The 21880-nt window shown below is 40.8% G+C and overlaps 1 protein-coding gene and 1 long non-coding RNA gene across 2 annotated transcripts in view; one reads left to right on the forward strand and one right to left on the reverse strand.

Moving 5' to 3' along the window:
* Window positions 1-21880, forward strand: part of STXBP6 (syntaxin binding protein 6) — a 246061-nt gene that overhangs the window by 100184 nt on the left and 123997 nt on the right. The gene's annotated exons all lie outside the window — the stretch shown is intronic.
* LOC115301897 lies at window positions 86-3209 on the reverse strand. The gene is made up of 2 exons (XR_003913343.1): window positions 3124-3209; window positions 86-437 (listed from the first exon to the last, which is right to left on the reverse strand). It is a non-coding gene; the product is annotated as an uncharacterized LOC115301897 (long non-coding RNA).

The raw sequence follows: 21880 nt of genomic DNA on the forward strand, positions 1-21880 counted from the left end.
AATGAATTTTTGCAGTTGAAAATTGACAGGTATTAGAAATCCATTTCTTCTAGATATTTTGTAGGGAGTTTGGAAAACACAGTGCTATTTATTAATCTGAAGTTTTAATGAAAAGGATTGTGGTCAGAGTAAAGACAATTTTCTCATTCAGTCTATATCTGAGAAATATTTCCCATTTATAAAGTTTCCAACTCTTTGTTTATAACCATCTTCTGTGTGAATATCTCTGTCTCCCACTGTGATGGAAATAGAGAATTGTTTGCCATGATTCCTTTGGGAAGAACTCTTAGAAATCTGGAGCAGTAATGTTACAGTGACTCCCAGTCTTTTTTTCAAGGCCAACTGGTGCTTAACCCAAGTACCCAAAAAGTATCCATCTTTTTAGTTGTCTATTAGGCTTCTGTGGAATCCTCTTTGGCTTCTGCATTTCTCTGAAACTGAAGATTAGAGACAACTTTAAAGCTGGGAGAGATACTCACTACTCAGCTTAAAGAAAAAGTTTACCTTCAGGCCCCTACATTTTTATACTTCTATGAGCATTTTTAAGTAGAAGACATTAGATGTCACATAATGGCATTGTGTGGTAAGGTGTCCAGCAGTATCCATCTTTTTGCCTGCAGCTAAAATATTCCCTCTAATGCTTACTCTATGTTTTTCCCTTTTAACTTTATCCAAATTCAAATGGATTCATGCATCTCCCCCTATAATTACTTTTTGTTCCTTACTCTTGTTTCCATTTGCTCTTGGTGTACTCTCCTTCCCCACCAATGTCATCAGCTCTGGACGCTGAGTATCAAGACGCACACCAAGGTATCAGGAAAAAGTTAGTATAAGTTTTCAGATAACTCCTACATCTTGTTCTCCACTTTATGCTGTAGAATACGTCTCTGTAACATAGGAAAGACCCATATCCTTCAGGACTTGGGAGTCCGTGATGTTTTTGAGTAATAACCAAATCACATTCACTCTGTCTTGCTATGTGTGATGGAATCAACAACAGTGTTTTTTATTACACTCAGAGACAGGATGTTCTTTTTCCCTCGATAACCTATTATTTTCTGAAAGTCTTATATAGTATATGCTCTACACCATATTGGTCTCTGGTCAACTCAGGAGAGCCCCTACCGAGGTGGCAACAAAAGAGGGGAAACTAGTAATTAAGGATCATTAGAGATGCTCTCTGGGTGCTGATGATCAGAAGTCAGTCCTTACTTGGGTTTTTTTTTGTTTTTTGTTTTTTGTTTTTTCTTTTTTTAATTTGAAAGAGTTCCCTAAGCTCAGAAAAATCAACCATGTGGGAATAATGTCAAGTGGTCTGTCTTGGGGCCAGTAACAGAGAGTGTTACTAAATGTGAGACGCTTTAATGCCACAGGGCTCCAGAGTGCCTGCCCCACAGCCTGAGCTTCTAGCACTTCCCAGAGAGTCTTTAGGTAAAGCATCTGATCCCCAGACTTTGAGAGGTCGATGCAAAGCTGCTTTAAAGGGCATACAGTCCAGGCTTGTTATAATCATTTTACTTCCCCTCACAGATTCTTTGAGTGCAGGTGCTATGCTATGTTTTGGAATCTCAACAAATCCCTGCCTTTTTATCTTGCCCTACTGTGGGTTCAAAAATAGATATCCACGAATATTAGGGCTTTTTCAAGTGCAAGTCCTTTTCGAACATTTCTGAGATCGGGCTCTTTTTCTCAATCTCACTTTGAGGGATGTGGTGCCTTGCACCTTCTGTGTAAGAAGAAGACAGAGAATAGTGAGTATGGAGACTTAATTTGCATCTTAAACTGTTTTCAAATTGGAAAGCAATCTGACCTAAGAAGCTATTAGTCATTAGTGAAAATCTCAGTGATCTTTTGGAAGGCAGAAATAAATCTGTGTAGAAATACGAACTTATAAAACAAGATAGTCCTCTGAGTATGGATCCTTATGTATCAGAAGTACATCTTGGGAAGTAGCATGTGGGGAGCAGGTGTTCCCTTTCAAGAAGCCTGTTCAGAGGTAGTGGTATCATCCTCCAGTTGGACAGTTTATGGACGTGGACCTTTTTTTGGTCATTAAATTTCAGCTATAATACACATTCCTATCTAGTCACTGCCTATTTATTATTATGGTCAGCACCACACTCCCAACTATCCCCCTGTGTAAAGAATGCTCAGTGTCTAAGAATGGAAATTTTGTTTGTGGAAATCTCTCTGTTGTGTGCAGCTGATGTGTGAATATATCCTTCCCCCATTCCCGGCTTCTTCCCACCGTAGTTGGCAGTGACTTGTCTTGTCAGTAATTGGTCTTTGTGTGCCATTTTCGGGCATGTGCATACCATGCTCCTTGGCATTCTATTGGAATTGTTCTGGATTTTCTCATTTACTTCTCTGTCACTGTTCCTGTCATTATGTCATGCTCCTCAGTCCCTGTTTTCTTCAGAGACCCATCTGTGCTCCCTTCTGTGAGCTGTTCCCCTCGTGGCTGTCACTCCTGTCTGAGCATAGCCACAGCTTCTTATTTAAACTAGTTTGGTCCCAGGGAGTCAGAAAATGGCAAATTCTTTTTGCTTTCCCTTTACATGTGGAGCTTTATATTATTAATACTACTTTCTCCTTTGTTTTCTATTCCAGAAGACCTGTCTCACCTTGTTAATCAAGATTAGATTATTTGGGGACACATTTACTGATAGAGGGGCTGCTTTTGATTTTGTAAATAAGCAATTGACTGTGATAGCAGTCTGCTGTGCCTTTTGTATTTTCTTAGGTTGTTAACTTCTGAACAGTTTGTCAGTTACTCGTATTATATAACTTCCTATTGTAAGTTATGAGGCTCTAGCCTCGATCCAACTGCTAAAAATCCTGGCCCCATTCATCAAGATCTTGTTGCCTACTTTCAAAGGCTTGTTCCTCTGCATGTTCTCTGTAACACATCCCCTCTTACTTTCTAGAAGACTGTCATGCTCTTCCAGTTACCTTCTCTTTAGCCAGCTCTAGGAAACTCTCTCTGTAAGTATACCTCCGAGACATGATTTCATATACCTACAATATTTCATATCTTCCTTTTAAAAATAATCCTTTTAGGACTCCAGACCCCTTGCTAACCTCCTTCTTACTGAGCCTGTCTTCCCTGGAGAGATGGCTCACCTGCTTTGGGTAGTTATGAATCCCTCCTTCACCCTTGAGCCCACTTCATTCTGGACAAGACTCTCCCCACTGACTCTGGTTCTTAGAAGGTTTTGAGGATTCCCTCTGTGACCTAATCCAATGGGTATTGTTCTTCTCTTCACTCCACCTTTCAGTGGCATTCAACATGGCCACCCACTCTCTGCCTTAAAATCATTTACCTCTTGGCATCAAACATACCCTGCTCTCTCAGCTGTCCTTCTAACCAATCACCTGCTTACGTTTTGGTCTTCATTGAGAGCTCTTGTACCTTACTTCTTAAATTTGGAGACTCTTGTACTCTGTTTTGGAGCCCCCTTCTTTTATATTTTCTCTTTCCCTACATTCTTGGTGCTTTGATCAGTTAGTGTCAGAGACTATTACTTCTAATACTGTTAATGTTTATGTTGTAGGGTATTTGTGCCAAAATAAGAATTCACATAAACTACCTAGAATACAGACAATATTCCATAAAGAGTGCTACTGTTATATATTTTGTCATCTTTCTTGCTCTCATAAATTTGAATAAAGAGTAGACTCAAATGTTAAAAGAAAAAGAATAGTTGAATTTATATTTCTTTGGTTTTGGACTTTCAGTGTCTTGGTTTTTTTATTAGGCGTCAATGGCCACATACTCCCTCTAAGAAAATATGTATCTCATTCCATCAGATATTTGGACAAACATTTTAAGATCTTTTTCTTGGACTCATCTACCTTTATTTGGCCTTTTCTTTCTTTCTTTCTTTCTTTCTTTCTTTCTTTCTTTCTTTCTTTCTTTCTTTGAGAGAAAGAATGCCTGTGAGCAGGGGAGAGAGGCAGAACAGGAGAGAGAGGGAGGGAGAGAGACAGAATCCCAAGCAGGCTCCATGCTCAGCATGGAGCCCAATGTGGGACTCAATACCACAATTTTGGGATTACAACCTGAGCCAAAATCAAGAGTCAGACACTCAACTGACTCAGCCACCTAGGTGCCCATCATTGGTCTACTCTCTTGGCTTTACCCATTTTGATTATTCCCAAATCCAGTGTGTGCCCCTAAAACTTACCTAGTTACTAGCTCTAGGGAAAATTATGAAATTAAGCTTCTTTTGAGAAAGATTCAATGAATTAGTATATGTTTACAATATACACAAAGCTCTTAGAGCAATGCATGGCACCTGGTCAATGTTTGGTAAATGCCAACCACTATTTTTATTTTTTTTAATTCTTATTATTCTGCAACATAGGAAATCCCTAAACAAAAGGTGCATTCATCTGTTTATGGACATGGTGGCCACAGTGATCTGGTTTTCCTCCTCTGCAGGGAAATGTTTTCAAGTGTTGTCCGAAGGCTGACTAGTTCAGGACAATGGGAAGTACCCAGAAATCAGCAGATTTCTGGGCTCCACTACAATTTAGATTTACCAAGCTAGGATCTGTGGGAGTGGGAACCAGGACTTTGCTTTTTGAAACAAATGTTCCTGGTTTGTTCTTATACATGTTCATGTTTGAGAATTATTTTTGTACTCAATGAATTGTTAGTCCTTGGAGGTATAATATCTTTCAAGACTGATGAGGTCTTGAAAATTATTTTTTAGTAAGTGGTTTGTAGAACTATAGACCTTAAAGAACAAAGGGTCCATTACCTTTGTGTTGATGATGGGAAACAGAAGCCTGGCAAGAAGAATCTCCTTCTCCAAAGTCAGCTTGTTTGCTAGTGATCGAATCAAGGCTGAGATTCAGGCTTCCTGGCTCCCAGTTCTGTTCTCTTTCCACATTCCGCACAAGCTCCCATGCCCAGATAATGTCCTCAGAAAGTTTTCTAGTCTGCCTTCTGCACAGCAGTGAAAGGTGCCGTTCGAAAGCAGATGTTAGGAGAGGAAGATGATAGGAGCCAAAGGGTGATCTAGAGAAAACAAAAAGAGAACTCAAGAAGATGATTAAGATTTTGTGAGAAGAGAACCATTGGTTTTGATGAGCAGAGGCTTCAGGGAACTAAGAAAGGAGGTATTTATAAAAACAGAGAGGAGAATAAAGGAAGGAAAAACTAGGCTGTCACTGTAAGAGGAACGTGTTATGTTTCCTGCGCTAAGTGTTTATAGTCCAATGTAGTGGTAAGAGCCCTGGATTGAAGACCCTGGTTTAAAACTGTTCAACAACTTAGCGAGGCAGACACAGAGGCTTGGACAAGATCCAAAGCCCTTTTCTAGTTCCAGCCTCTCCAGCTTTTCTCTGAACATGACAGAATGCCCAGTGCATTGCCATCCATTTGAGGCACCCTCAGGTTAAATGGTGGGCTTTAAATGAGACCTTCGCCATGTTCTGAGGCACCCGCCACACGTGCATGTGCAGAGCTGGCCGAGAGGTCAGAGGTGGCTGTTCCTTTGCTGCGTGGCCAAATTTGGGGAAGTGACAAGACCTTCCGTGTGATGGCAGGACTCCATAGGGTTCCTTCCAGTTTTACTGTTACTTATCCTCAGTTATGGAAAACATGAATTGTCAAGCTGCTTTCCCTCCGTAATTGAAAACACAGTGCCACCTTCCCACCACAAATCAGGGTTCTGGAAAGAAGAGAATGGATTTTGGGGTAAGTCGTTCACCCTGTCAGCCCCCAAAGAGTGAACATATACACATTTTCTAAAAGGGATTGCACTGTAAAGAACTGATTCTAGCTCACTTAAGATTTAAGACCCATCATTCACTTGTTTTCTTCTTTGGGCCATGTCACATTTGTCTTTACTAGTAAATGTACCTATGTGGAATTTTCTGCCACACAGCAATCAGTTTGAAAACCATTAAGTGTGCACTTTGGTGTTAGATTGTGGAGCGGTGAAGAGGCCAAGAGGGCACAAGTGGCCCCATTGTCTCTTGTGAAGACATGTGTCCTATGTGAGTAATTGACTTGCTCTCTTCACCCCTGGTCTTTACTACCTGCCCTTGGGTCAGAGGTGGATGTGTTCAATACATACCAAGTTAAAAAAAAAAAAAGAAAAGAAAAAAAATCAAACTGTCAGTAGTCAGAGCCTGTCAGAGAAGACAAGGTAACTAGTGATTGATTCTGGCCATTTCATTCTTCTTGGGAGGAGTATGAGAAAATGCCATCCATGCATCTTGATGCCAGTTTTCCTCACACTACCTGCCATGGACTGCGGGTGGTGAATGCCTCGTACCAACAGGGAGTTTTTCACACTCCTTCCCACCTTGACCCCTGGGTGTGAACATTTCCAGATAGTCTGTCGAGCTCACAGCTCTGCCTCGTCTGGGTGGAGTTGCCGGCCGTGTGCATTCAGTTAATCTAATCTGCTTTGAAATCTGGTTCTAATTCCCCCCTAAAAATGAGGCTCACATGGCACCACTTGTATGCCTTTGGTCTCATCTTTACTTTTAAAGACCTCCACTGGCGGGATCAAAAATGGTTCAAGACCTGTTTGAAAAGAAATTGGTTTCTGCTTTTCTTCTGTTTACTCTTTTCCTTCATTTCCTTTTAGGAATTCTGTCAAACTCTATCCTGCGGTTTTATTGAATTACTGCTCTTTACAAGTTGACTGTGTTCCCAACACCAGATTTTCATTCTCTTTTCTTCCCAGCAGTTAATCTCTCTACAGTCTCAAGCTTCTCAAACACAGGGCAATTTGAAGGAATCCCCTCAGTCAGGCAGTCTTGCCAAGAAAGAAGCTGTGTCATGGCAGCTCATTGGCTTACAGCCAGCAGCTCTTGTACCTGTATGCATGGGCTCCCAGAAACTGGGGGAAGCATCCCCTAATTCACTACTTTGTGCATGTCTCTGGGAGACTTTCACACTAGTGGTCCCTGAGTTAAGTACATATGATGCCACTCACTCAACCAGAGGAAGGAGCCAAGGAAGAGGGAGGAATTGAAGCAGAAAAGGGCAGACACCTGCGAGTGTAGGTATGGGGGTGCACTGGGTGGAGGGCGTCTGGTCTAGCCCTCAGAGAAGAAGGGGAACAGATTACTGGGCTATATATTCATGGCAGTGAGCCTTCTGGAGCTAATGAATACAGAGTCTACCCCTTTTGGCCCCAGGACAAAAGTTAAAACTCTCCTTAGAATTACAAACCATTATGATTTTTGTTTATTCCTTTAGTATTCCCAATACCAACCCCTCCTCCCAACTCATATTGCCTCTCCTTTCCCTACTCTGCCACACACAACCTTCATGACAGTGTCAGCCATACTGATTAATGTGATAAACTTTCATATTGTACCATCTTCATTTTTTTTTTAATTTTAGAGAGAGCATGAGCAGGGGAAAGGGCAGAGGGAGAGAGAGAGAATCCTTTTTTTTAATGTTTATTCATTTTTGAGAAAGAGAGAGACAATGTGAGCAGGGGAGGGGCAGAGAAGGAAGGAGATGCAAAATCTGAAGCAGGCTCCAAGCTCTGAGCTGTTAGCACATAGCCTGATGTGGGGCTTGAACCCATGGATTGTGAGGTCATGGCCTGAGCCAAAGTCAGACACTTTGCCAACTGAACCACCCAGGCACCCCGAGAGAGAGAATCCTAAGTAGGCTCCACGCTCAGCACAGAGCCCAACACTGGGCTCAATCCCATGACCCTGCGATCAACAGCTAAGTGGAAATCAGGACTCGGACACTCAACTGACTGAGCCACCCAAGCTCTCCTATTCCATCTTCTTCTAATTGCATTCTCTGTTTCTTCATCCAGCCATATTTGATGAGTCCTATCAAGCACTCCTCACATGTCTCTCCCAGAAGCTTGCTTCAGTCCCCCAGTGCAAGATGCCTCTTCTCTGTCCTCCCATAGTGTCCTTGCGCATCCTAATCGCGGTTCTTATCACACTGCCCAAGAGTTGTTTTGTCTTCTCTCCTACTGGATGATAGGACATTGAGGTCAGCGGCAATATGTCACTCGGCTTCGTAAACAGTGTCTAACATGGTGTCTGACAGAATGTAGTTCTCAGTACTCTTAGCAGAATTCATGGATAAAACCAAAAGAAACTGACCCTGTTGTCAGATATTTTATGGCTGCGTTTTTTTCATCTCTCCAACTATAATAGACCCTACTTGCCAAGTGCCTGTGTGATTAGTTGGTTTGAAGTTCTGGCTTGGGGTGGGAGCAGTGTAAGGTGCAATGGGGGAAGTTGCTATGGCAAAAGTGGAAGATTGATTTCAGAAAAGGTCTGCGTGCAGGTCAACAGGTCTCTGACATGCAGCAGCATAAAAATAGACCTGCAGTTCTTATCAGGCTGCAGTCAGCCTGTTTACTGAAAGGTCAAAAAAGAGGCTCCCAGCATCAAGCCAGCAGAGCAATAATGAAAAGCAGCCGATGACAGATTCAGGATAAAGGGAAGATGAACATCATCTTAGCCACAGATTATACATATACTTCATGGATCTCTTCGCCCGTGGAACCACCATCTGGCTTATGGAAGTGCCTTCCATATGAATGTGAATTTTGCATAGCCATGAGTCTGAGCCACAATTTTTGCGTGGTCCCTTTCAGCAGTCCTGTTTCCCACTAAGGTCACCCCTGCCTACGTGAAAATGAGACTTTGGGCTTTGAGACCGTTCTTCTCTGTTTCTTCTAAATATCAGATCCTGTCATTATATCTGACTCTGAGAACCATCCAGTAAAAGTCATCCTTTTTTACCCCAATTGGGTGTTTTGCTGTAAGCACCAATTGGACAGACAGGGAGGTCACTTGCCAAAGTTAAGCTATAGGGTTTACACTGCTCTCCCAGCCTTATAAAAACATGGCTCTATCAGATAATTCAAAAAGAGAGCAATATTTGAAGATTAGAGGGTAGGAGGTCAGTAGTAAAGCTTTTTAAGATACTGGACAAACAAGCAACAGACCCCCATTTTCTAAAGAATGTGGATGGCCCCTCAATTTGCTGTATTCCGTCACAGTTTAGAGATGTGCTCTCCAATACAGCAACCACTAATATGAATATGCAGCTATTGAATACTTGGTCATTAAAATCAGTCCCAATTAAGTTGTGTTGTGAGTCTAAAATGTACACAAGATTTTGAAAATTAAGTATAAAAAATGTAAAATAACTACCTTTTTATATTTATTACATGTTGAGTTCAATATATTAATATCATCTTTTTCTTTAATAGCTCTTAGAAAATGAATGTTGTTCACATTTCATTTCTGTTGGGTGTCACTGGCCTGGTGTTGCCAGAGCTTGATGCAGTGTATACCCAATATACGTTGTAAGAATTCAGTGAACACATCTTGAGAGCTTTGACTCAGAGATAATGACCATCCCTAACAGCAGAACAGAAAATCTCCAATTTCCATGTCTCAGATTAGCCCAATAGGCCTACACCTCCAAGGATAGATTTATTTGCCTTGTATAACCTCTTCTAATTGAACCTTTTGCTAAAATCTTTCATTTATCTTGGTTGTTTCCAGAGGAATCCATTGACTTTCAGTTGTCCTACTGAGCATCTAGAGTTGGAACCAAGAGTTCCCAAACTAGAATAGAATATGGTCTGCTAATGCAGAGTCTCAGTTGGCTTGGCCACGAGGTCACTACAGGAGGATGTAAATATTATTAGGTATACGCAGCAAACATCTTTAGCTCGATCTAAACCAGCTGTACCCTTTTAGACAAAGGCAAATAATGCAGTGTAGTTAATTTATTTTCATACAACGTTGAAATATAATTAATTTTCTTCTTTTCAATCCCTCATACTTGACTTTTTTTTTTTTTCTCCCCCCAACTCTGGGTTTGTGGCACTTTCTAGCTGCCTGGAGTTGACCACTTAAGTACTCTTTTTACTCCGGGACATCAACATTTCCCCTTTGTTATTACACTAACACAGCTTATTTGATCATGTTGAATAAGTATTTAGTGTAGAGACAGGACTAAACAGTGTCTTAAACCAGCAAGTGCCTCTTACTAGGAATGTCTGACCAATGGGAGTGGGACTTGATTAAACATCAATGGGCCTTATGAAAGCTTTTGGGTGTGGGTCACCATAGAGATGCTTTCTTGCTCTGTTTCTAGGAAGGCCAGGACAAGTCATTGTCCCCAATAGAACCAAATGAACAACGTGTAAAAATTCAGTGCTGTTCTTTATAAAGATTGCCACAGTCCCAGCATATTCTGTGTTTTCAGTTCAAACATTCACATTCAAGTGTCTTGTCCTGACTTTCTCCTGTATGAAGTTTTGCATGATTTCCATTGTCTTATACAATGTGTGCACCGTAATAAACAAAGTTAATTGTTTTCTTCCCCACATAAAGCCAGGCAGAATTTTTGTGTATAATTTTGTACCTAATTAACATGTTACTGCATTTATAAAGTATTAAGTGATTTCTGTTTGGCAGCTCTAAAGTGCCTCCCATCCATAAAGTCCAGAACCCTGTTAGCAGAATGATTACCAAAAGCTCTGTAAACCTGAATGTAGTAGGCAATTTTTTTTTAATCTCTGCCCAATGCTGTGCACATGTACATGCATGTGTGTGCACGCGTGCACACACACGCACTAAAGCTCACTGCCAAAGGTAATATTAAAAGACAACACTCAGAGCTGAGAAAATAATTTCTTAAGAGTCTTTAATCATGTTTCTGTGTTAAAATATATCAGCTACGATCTGAAATAGTAATATAAATGTATTTCAAGTACTTCTGAGATGTAGATTTTTTTCACATTTCACTACCTCTGATGTTGAGATGTCTTTCAGAATCTGTGATGTCTTTAAATTGTTATCAGCTAGGTGGGAGTCATGACATAATTATGATTCCTGTGCAGACCGGGCATAACTGCTCATATTGTCATCATTTCAATTAGGATAGATTGAGCATAATTGCTGCCTTCAAAGGATTATGCTGTTCAGCATATATATAAAGGCATGGGAACAGAGCAATGTGATATACAAATGTAAGTCTAAAAGAGCTCTTTCAATAAGCATTAAATACAAGTATGTGACCAAAAAGTGTTGTGTCATGGTTTATTTCGTAGCTTCTTTGTTTAATTGATGTTACTTTAACAATAATACATCTTGATAATCAATAGTGACGTGGATACGATGAAAACCATTATATGAGATCAGGACCTTTGCAAAGTGAACATGGATTTTTTTCCTTTATATTCTTCCTGTGGGTATATTTTCCTCTTCTCCATCTTACTAGACACTAGTGATACCTTATATCTGAAGGTGGCATTTCTGACCTAGAGACAGAGAGCATGCCATCCTGCTTTGGTGTGTCCAGTTCATCCCCATAATGCACTAAGTAAATTCTTCCACTTCGTTTGCCCATGATCATCCCTGTGTGTGTGTGTGTGTGTGTGTGTGTGTGTGTGTGTGTGTGTGTGAGAGAGAGAGAGAGAGAGAGAGAGAGAGAGAGAGAGAAAGAGAGAGTGAGCAAGCGAGTGCGCAGGGGGAGGGAGAGAAGGAGAGAAAAAAACCCAACAGTGTTGCAAGGAGAGATGGCCAGTTTTCAAGTAGAATCTGAAACTAACAGAACAGTGTAAGCCTCTAGACTCCCAAGTGGCTCTCAGTTTTGACTATGACCTAGCACAGGTCTCCGGCCAACAGAACTAATCAGTTACGAACATAAAAACTAAGTTCAACGTTATCTGGTCCCAACCGACCCAAAGTTACACTTCTAAATGAAGGCAGACTTTCATGTGTTTTGTGATTCTATCCGCATTCTCCTGTTTTTCCCATTTTGCATTTGGGCTCACTCTTCCCTGTGGAAGTAGATGACAGTGAGAATTGCCATATTGTTTGTCTGGCCTCTACTTGGATGCTAAGTTGTTTTGTGGTACATATTCATCAGGAAAAGATTATTTCCCAGAACAGCACAGCATCTGAGAAGAAAGGCTTTCTGAATGGGAATATTTGGGTTGATAATGGGTTTCAAGCAGGGACATCAAAGAAAAAGCATCTAGTATAATTATTAGTTTATTATAATTCTATAATTGCATTTCTATAATTCTATAATTCCAAGTTTATTATAAGTCTATATTGTGGGGTCTGAAAAAATAGAAATTGTATACGTTTTGTGGACATGTTTACTCTTATACTATGTTTTTTAGAAAGTGCTATTTTTTGGTGTGCAAAGCCCATCTGATGCTATCTTGGATTACCTTAAATTTCACTCCTTTCCCAGTTCATTTGCCACATATACCTCCATAACTTTCTTCTTTCTGTTAAAATTTATATTATTCTTTTTTGTTTTGCTTTAATTTGGCTTAGTGGTGAGCTCTTTTTAACATGAATCATGCCTTTGGACTTTTGCCTCTGGATTTTGCTTTTTATCCGTTTGTTTTGTTGCCATTTTATCTTCAGTTCATTCTCCACTTTATTTTTTAACTTTTCTACATCTTCTATCCTTTCCTCCATTGCCCCAGATCCATTTATTTCCTTAATGTAGAGATTCCTGTATTAGGAATGTTGCCCAACAAAATCTATCTCCAACAAAGAGACTCTGTAGGATACTTTATGGTAAAATAGTTGATTGCTGTGGATGGAGTGTGCCTAGTAATCTTATATGTGCCCTTTCCACTTTTTCGTAGTTACTAAATGCTTTTAATTCAGTGCTGTATTGGAATGTCAGTTTTTATAGAATACAGCTCTGAATTTTCCAGAATTTCTCTCCAGAAAAATGAGTCCACTAGACAGGTTTCCTATCCCCTCATTTGGTGCCCCCCCCCCCCCGCATCGCTCTGTCCTCAGCATGCTTCAGAGCCTGGAAGCCTGGAACAGTGCAGGTCCTCCACACACATAGCTGAATGAATGTATGAGTCTGTCTTTACAAATGGTTTTTTTTTTTTCTATCTAAAAAAGAAAGATGGAAACTGCTACCAGGAAAAGATTTTTGGCAGCTCTGAGGGATAAGGGAGAAATTGGTAATCACTCTTAACCTTTAACTTTGTCATCTTGGGAGTTTGAATAGTAGCCTGCTCAGGATGCATAATATGTTTAGAAAGAAGATATTAATTTTTACCCATCCAGATGATTTCTTAATCAGTTAATTACTTTTATTAAAATAGCAGAATAGGGATGCCTGGGTGGCTCAGTCGGTTAAGTGTCCAGTTTCAGTTCAAGTCATGATCTTGTGGGTGAGTTGGAGCCTCCTGTTGGGCTCTGTGCTGACAGCTCAGAGCCTGGAGCCTGCTTTGGATTCTGTGTCTTCCTCTCTCTCTCTGCTCCTCCTCTGCTCATTCTCTCTCTTAAAAATAAACATTTTTCAAAAAATAAAAAGCAGTATAATAACCATTAAAAATTTTTTATTTGAAAAAACAAAAATCCTTAATCCTGTTAAGCAATCCTTTTCAGCCCTCATCCATATTCTTTGATACAGTTGTAATTTTTTTGTTTATTTATTTTGAGAGTGGGCGAGCGAGCACACGTGAGTGGGATGGGGCAGAGAGCAAGGGGGAGAGAGAATCCCAAGTTGGCTCTGTGCTGTCAGCCCAGAGCCCAACGTGGAGCTTGATCTCAAGAACTATGAGATCATGACCTGAGCTGAAATCAAGAGTCAGATGCAGAATGGACTGAGCCACCCAGGTATCCTGATACAGCTGTAATTTTAATAAGCCAACCACTCTTATGTCTGAGTAAGATACCTCAAGAAATTTTTTCTTTAGTATTATTGGTTAATTATGACAGAAGCCACTCTGGATATGATCACGGGAATAACAAAGCAGTGTATTTAGTTAGAGGAAATGAGGCACAGAGCACTTCTGCCCCTAACCTCCTAACAGGTGATCATAATTTTTTTTTCAGGAACCCTATGTGCAGGTAAAAGTTTCGTTTATAAAATCTATGTTATAACCATCACAGTGCCACAGTCTCCAAAATATGTGGTAAAGATTTCATCATAAAGGATACAATTTATTTTTCTAAGGAAATGTGGCTTTTCTTCAAAAACTATAAGTTCTGTGGACAAATTAAAAACATACTAAAATCCTTGCCACATTTTTAGGAAAACACAGATACAGTGAGATCTGAGAGCAGCATGGGCTGAGTTACCTCTCTGTGATTTGTTGTGGGCACACTCTTATCAGAACGGTGTGATTAGCCATTTTGGGGAATATGACACAGCTTAAAATGGATATGGCTATAAAAGCAGATTAGTTCTGTGCTAACAGAAGCATAGCAGGTCTTGAAGCAGTTGCACAAGACATTTCCGTACCTGTGGCCTGTGGAATATGTATAAGTTCAAGTGCCTGTCAGAGTTTCAGCCTTGCGCCTGGAAGACCCAGCCATGTCCTTTTTGTAGAAACGAAGTACTGCTTCGTGGTTAGGAGCCCAGGTCATTCCTAGATTCTCCAGAAGCCTGTTTGGTGTGAAATGCTACCATTTCTGCCAAACCCCACTTTTCCAAGGGCTGGAGTGTGAGAGGAGGGAGGGGAAGGTCAAGTGGGACAGACGCTTTCCTGAGAGCGGTCATTCCAGCGTGTGGAACTAAGCCCAGGGTGAAGCAGAGGTCACGCGCCCATCCTCTCATAGAACATTATTTCTCCACGTAAGCCTTTTAAAGCCAGGACAGCCTATAAAATTTTGTTGCTGATGCAGAGAGCTAATTTGAAGAAATTCCGCTTGTGCTGTGTATTCTTCTAGCCCTGAAAATCTAAATGGGAAACCAGACAAATGTTTATTAGCTTCTTTGGAAGTTCAACAATAAAATTTCCCGAAACTGCCAACGTGGGCACAAATGCTTTTTGGAACTGCAAGCCCACTGCTTTAAATCTCTGCAGTCGCAAATAAAAGACAAAATAATTTGGTGTCCTAGGGAAAGAATGGTTTGGTCTCTATGTTGTCGTAAGCATACGGAGACCTTCGGGAACCCAGCCTTTGGCCAACACTTCCCACCTCGAAGTGATTTAGGGAGGATGCGGCTTCAGCTCGGCGCAGGCATGGGGAAAGATGGAATTGATGCTTACAGGCTTGGAGAGGTTTTACTCCAATAGCCGATCTGTACTTGGGATTGGTTGACGAGCAAATCTGTGAAAAGTAGATGTGTTTGGAGGCTTGTGTTCACCTTCTTTCGGAGCACACCCTTCTGTTGTCTTTCAGCAGGAGGGTGGGTTTCCCTTTGTTGTTTGGCTGAACTTTTACCTGATATCTCCTCACATCTGTTGGTCTTGTGGAATGTCACACTTTTTTTTTCCCTTCCTATCTATTGCCTGTTGGGTTTTAATGGAAATTTCCAATCCAAGGGAACTACTTGAATTGATATTCAGAGTGCTTTCATTTTTCAGTAAATTTAAAGAGCACTAACAACTGTATTTTCTTCTGAATACCTGTGCCCCGGAATACCAGAAATGTTTAAATATCTGAAAGTGTGTGGTCTCAGCTACCTTTGGAACGAATGAATCAAAATCAACAATGATCGAACGAATGAATCGAATCAACAATGATCAAATCGGGCGGCTGCGAGGCCGACTTGGAAGCTCTGAGCCAGTGAAGGCGTGTTTTTGCTTTAATCACCAAGATACTAAATTATTTCAGCTCTACGTGTCTTATTTCTATATATAGGTTTATCATTATCTGAAGTGATTGCTGAAGAGCTGGAAAGTGGTGTCAAAAGCTGAGTGGGTTACCCAGTTCTAATTTGTTTTCATAGTGTGAGATTGTTAATACACTAATAAGCTAGTAGGAAAAGAAATCATGAGTTTATGAGATAGAGACACTGTTAAAATTGTAAATGAACAGCTTGGCATATGGCTGTGATAAGAATAAGAACAAAAATTAAAAAAAAAAAAAACGCACAGAATAAACCCTAAGGATGCCTAGGTTGTTTAGAAACACTGACAGGGAACAGGATTAATGAGGAGGGAACTGGAATCCCTATATACCAGAATATTCCCTCCCCACTTTTCCAGCTCTTCCCATTGTAGTGCTGGGGGCTGAGCTCTCTCATTCTCCCCTCTGTAATTGTTCCCAGTGTGAACTCTTCCACCTGTTGGTGACATGCATTTGTATAGATTAGGCCTGGTTTCCTAAGGAAGGTGACAAGTCTAAAGGGTTCTGGGGGACCAAGTCAATTAGGGATCGATTATTCGAAATCCAGGAGGACCATTCTGCAAGAGGCAGGGCATCTCAGGGCACCTCTGTTTTCAGGTTTCTCCCCTCCTGACCCCTCCCTTCGGTCACTTGTGTCTGTGCACAGAGGTGTAACAACCTCAAATGGTAATTCAAAGGCTGTCTGTGCAGTAAACTAAGATTAATGAGAACTAAACCCCTGAGTGATTGTATGCTCTCCAGAACCAGAGGAAGACTAAAGTCGCAAATATAAAGATTTGGGAATGTTTCATTTTAAATGTTAACACAACCTACTGAAGGGAGGGAAACTATAATAAGGAAAAATAAACCCCAGATATATCTGGTTGACATTTCTGTTAATGTCCCCCGAAGGAAGACTGCTGTAATCCATCCCCTGGACGAAGGATGAAGAGGGACTACAGTCGGTCGCTGCACCAACACAGGGAAAGGACAGTGTCAGAAGTGATTTAGAAAATAAATAAACTGTTCTTTGAAAGTGTCTTTAGAGAAAAGGTTATTGCAGAGTATGATAGTTACAAAACCTCTCTCAGCAAATCAAGATTTGAGTGATCTCACTCCTAGGGTTTTTTAAAAAAGATTTTGAGCGTAATATGCTCTGCCTTTGGAATTATAGATAACGTGAAAAATATTCTTGCTTGTTCCACCTGACTCTGCTTCAGAAGGATGTCAACACAGCCCAGAGGCCAAGGAGGAAACAGCCTTGGCCACTGAGAACCAAAGATTAACATGCAGGGAAGGTGGCCAGGAGGGTGGGTATGGAAGGACCCTCTACCGGGCGGGCCAGGGAGTGGGGCCAGGCGTGGAAGTGTGGGAACCCACGAGGAAGGCCCCGTGACCTACAGTACATCAGTCCTGCGTTCACAGACGTTCTTCATGCAACGCCTGAATATCATACTCTTAACAAGAAAGGAACTCTAGAAGCTAGAAGCTTATCCGTTAGGAGTTCTTCACACCTCCGATTTTGAGTTACAGTACTCTACACATAGCTTTTACTTGTTCTTGTCCATGAAGAAGCTTTGAATTTTACCCCTTTATTTTTTAGTTGAACCAACCTGCCTAATAGGAATTGGAAACTTTATTTAAAAAAAAAAAAAAGGCAGATGAGGCACTTGGGTTGTCCAGTCGGTTGAGCATCCGACTTCAGCTCAGGTTATGATCATCGGGCTTTCTGCTGACACCTGGGAGCCAGGAGCCTGTTTTGGATTCTGGGTCTCCTTTTCTCTATGCTACTGCCCCACGCCCCACACCCTCGCTCATGCTCTGTCTCTCTCTCTCAAAAAATAAACATTGAAAAAATTTTTTTAAATAGCAGAGGGGTGGGGTACCTGGGTGGCTCAGTCAGTTGGGCATCTGACTTCAGCTTAGGTCATGATTTCACGGGTTCATGAGTTCAACCCCCACATCAGGCTCTGTGCTGACAGCTCAGAGTCTGGAGCCTGCTTCAGATTCTGTGTCTCCCTCTCTCTCTGCCCCTACCTCACTCGTGCTTCTCTCTGTGTCAAAAATAAAAAACTGTTAAAAAATAAAATAAAATAAAATAGCAGAGGAACTAACACAGAGTACTCATTCACCCTGCTCCTGCTGGTATTCCATAGTGCTGTGAGTATATTAACTATTTTGATCCCCACCACAGCCCTGTGGCGCAGCTCAAATTATTACCTTCTTTTTTATAGCCGAGAAACCAGGCACAGAAGGTGATGTGACCTGCCCACACGATGGCACTGGCTAGTACGGTGGCACTGAGCAGCCTGGCTTCACGGGCTTTCCTTAACCATTTGCATCCTCTTCCAAGTGACAGCTGATGAGGCTCTGCATTAGAAATGTTTTTTTTTTTTAAATCATGATCTTTTATTTACTTATTTATGAATAAATAAATACATTTTCCAGTTTTGGGTAGCAATCTTCTTACCGAGCACAACAAAATTATAGGATTTCCTTAGCCTCTGTATTTTTCTCTGTACTCACGGGAAGTAAAATATATGAAATCTCAGCCCATTAACCCACCCCAAAATAAAATACCCTGAGCTCGACTAACCTGTGGCATTCCTGCATGATGGAAAGAGCATCGGTGTGACTAGTCAGGGAAATGTTTCAGACCCAAGGACGCCCAGCGAAGCAGTTTTGGAGAGTGTGTTGAATCCCTCATTACTCCAGACTTCTTGTCCTAATTTTCACCACCTACTCGCTATCTCCATTGTGTTCTGCTCCCTTTAGCAGGAATTTTTTTTTTTTTGGCCTTTTTTCCCCAAGACTTTGCTAGACTGATGGGAAATCAAGTAAATGGTTGCTTGTTTGTTTATATAAAGAAGAAGAATGGAAAGAAACAAGCATAAAAGTTCCTTACCGAAAATGAAATAAAACTAGACAGGCAGCAGACAGAAATATTTGAGAACGTGTCAGAGCCCTCGCTGCCTCAATATTTGCATTGTAGCAGGACTGCTCCATCTTTGTTGTACGCCCAGGCTGTTCAGAAACGCTTGCCCTTACCAGTTTTCTAGCTAATACATTCTGGGGGACGTCTGGCAGTGGGGGTTGAGAGTGAAATGCTTCTTTTTTTGTGTTGTGAGGTGGCTTCCAGACAAATCCAAAAGTTGTTTTTCATTTGGATTCTTCTCTCTTTCTCCCTGAACTTTTAATATACGAGACAAACTGAGATAATAAAATTTATTTCTGAGATGTAGTTATAGACTAAAAGATTCTTTAAAAACCTGTTGGGCAAGCTTATTCAGTATTTCTAAAGTCAGTTAAGCAATTACTACTGTTCTGCTTGATCCATATGTAAGTGTTTGTTAATTTTTTTTTTAATGTTTATTTTTGAGAGAGACCGAGACAGAACATGAGTGGGGAAGGGGCAGAGAGAGGGGAGACACAGAATCTGAAGCAAGCTTCAGGCTCTGAGCTGTCAGCACAGAGCCCGATGCGGGGCTCAAACTCACGAGCAGTGAGATCATTGACCTAAACCGAAGTCGGATGCTCAACCCACTGAGCCACCCTGGCGCCCCAATGTTTGTCAATCTTTAGAATGACTGGTTTCAGAAGAACGACTCAAAACTCCTGTGGAGCTGAGAAGTGTCTGAGAAAATGCCAAGGCTCCTCTCCTGGTGTTTCCTCTGGGACAGGACCACCCTGGCCCTAAACCAGTGGTTTCCTTTCACCCACTGCGATGGTGGTTTCATGGTTATGGAGGCAAACTCCTGAATAGCTGTGACATTACCTTCCGGTGTGATTTCTGGCCGTTGTTACTTTAGTTGTTTTGCCTCTGGAATTGCCTGTGCCTGGAATGGAATTAGTTTTAATTTCGCTAGTCAGGCTGGGAACCGTCCTAATCTTTGGGGTAGGCGGGATCTTTGTGTTCAGCTCTCTGCAGTGTGTTTCATGTGGCACTGACACCTGATCAAGTGCTGTCTTCTTCATCCAGGTGTGTCTTGTGAACACGAGGACTCTTGAGAGGTTGATGGCTAAACCACATTTTGTGAATAATTAAATGAAAACATGTTTAGGGGACTTCATCAATTCTGGAAGTTCTGTTGCAAATTCACTTTTGAGGTCAAGTCTCACCTGTCACATAGTGTGAAGGTGGGGTACATGTGTGACTAGGAGTGGTTTATCAAGTTGAATATAATACCCTGAATGCAAAACTGAAACTTTCTAATTTTGAGCAGAAGTGTATCTTAGCACACTAATATCTTATTTCCCTTTCTATGGTAGCTGATTCTTAGCTATAACTTCTCTGGAGAAATCTGTAGGAAAAAAAGGAGATCAGTAGGTGATGCTTCCCTGTGGTAATTGCCTGAATTTCCCTTTGCAGAACTGTTTCTCCCATAAGTGTGTGCCTCCTGCTCCTCACTTGTCATGATCTGACATTTTATACTCGTCCAGGTTCCTGTCAGTGTTGCGCTGAGTGTGAGTGCCCTTAGGCCCTGGGACGGTGGCTTGTCTTCAGGGTGTCCGCTAGCACCAGCACACCAGTGGGTGAATGTAATAGGAGGTGAGCACATGTTTGACTTACTGTATTCTTCAAAGGAATATACAGGTGAAGAGATGGTTAGTGAGAGTGTAGGAACCCCAAATAGGGGTTTGGAGTTCGTGAATAAGAAGTAAAAGTGGTTCGTGACCATTGCCCTAATTATTTTTTTCTATGACTTACTTGGAGTTCAAGATTGTATCTATTTCTAAGTGAACTTGAAAGTGTGTGTAGTAATTCGTAATCTTTTCAAGGAGTTATTGTATTACTGGGTTAGAAGCGAGCCACTCAGCTCGTCGCGAGTAGCTGTCAACCACTTTCCATGTCAGTACGGTTTTGGTCTCTGTTTATTCTCGTATGAGAAGAACTTTTCTGGGCCATTTTCAGAAATTTAAAACTGTTAAGGGAGCAGAGTGAAGAGATGAAATGACTGATGCTCCATGCTTAGATGGAAACTTGATATTTCACAGGTGGCATTGCAGGTCAGTGGGGCAAGAATGGGCTAACTATTCAATCATTGGAACCATGAAATTCGATTATTCTTAATGAGAAGAAAATAGGCTTTTAGCTCACCCCAAATACAAAAATCAATTTTAGGTAGATTAAAGATCAAAACGTAAAAAGCGAAGTTTTATAGCTTTTAGTGGAAAATAGTAGTAGTCTGTTCTTTCACAGGTTAAAGAGAGTTTTCTTAACTGCAGAAATCATAAAGGAAAAGACTGTTCATTTGACTATAGCAATATGAGAATCTTTTGTACACTAAAACAGTATCAACAAAGTGAGAAGATTGCCACATTTACAGTAAAGATATTTAAAACTTTATGTAACTGACAGAGGATTAGTATCAGAATTTTTATGAATCCGTAAGAACCAACCAAGCAGGAAATGGGCAAAGGCTAGGAGCGGGTAGCTCAAAGAAGAGGAAATGCAAATGATCAGTAAACATGGAAGATGTTCAGCCTCGTAGTAATCAAGAAAATGTACATTAAAATGAAACACCATTGGAAAAAGGTTTTGAAATTTGGTAGCACAAGCATTAGTGAAGATGCAGAGCAATGGAAGCTCTAATACATTGTGAGCAGAAATGTGAAGCAATATAACCACTTTGGAGAACCATTTGGCAAAAACCAGGAGAATGAGCTGATAGGGCTTGGGTAACTATTTACCCCCTAGAGAAAGTGACCTGTCCATAAGGAAACAAACAAAAAGGATGACCTTGTTAGTGATTTTGAAAACTAACAGAACTACTTATAAATAGAAAAATGGATGAATAAATTGTGCTATTTTAATAAAATGGAATATTGCACAGCAATGAAAGTAACTAAAGCTATATCAATTAACATGAATAAATTTCACAACTGAACTATGGAACAAAAATCACTAGTTGTAGGAGGGAATGTTTCCTGCCATGTATGTGAAGTTTAACAAATATAGAAATGTTCTTGGGTTTTTCCCTTATTATTTTCGTTACTTTTTTTTTCCTCTTCTTTTTTTGGTGGTGGGGGTGGTTATGTTTAAATGAAGTTGCTTTTACAACACCAAAGACTTAATCATCCATTTCCTACATAAAAGGTAGCTACTTCTTTGCATGGACCTCAAGCATATTGTAGTATAGAGGTGGAATTTAAGGAAAGGTATTAAGCAGGCTGTGTTGTAGCCTATGAACAAGTAATATATTGTATCATTTATCTTGAATGTATCATAGATAAGCTGCTATATAACGATTGCCACTTCAGATAGCTGTGAAATTAGGGGATTAACTAGTTGTTACTTAACCTTCTA

This window comes from Suricata suricatta, chromosome 9, assembly GCF_006229205.1.
Source record: "Suricata suricatta isolate VVHF042 chromosome 9, meerkat_22Aug2017_6uvM2_HiC, whole genome shotgun sequence".
NCBI classification, from domain to species: domain Eukaryota; kingdom Metazoa; phylum Chordata; class Mammalia; order Carnivora; family Herpestidae; genus Suricata; species Suricata suricatta.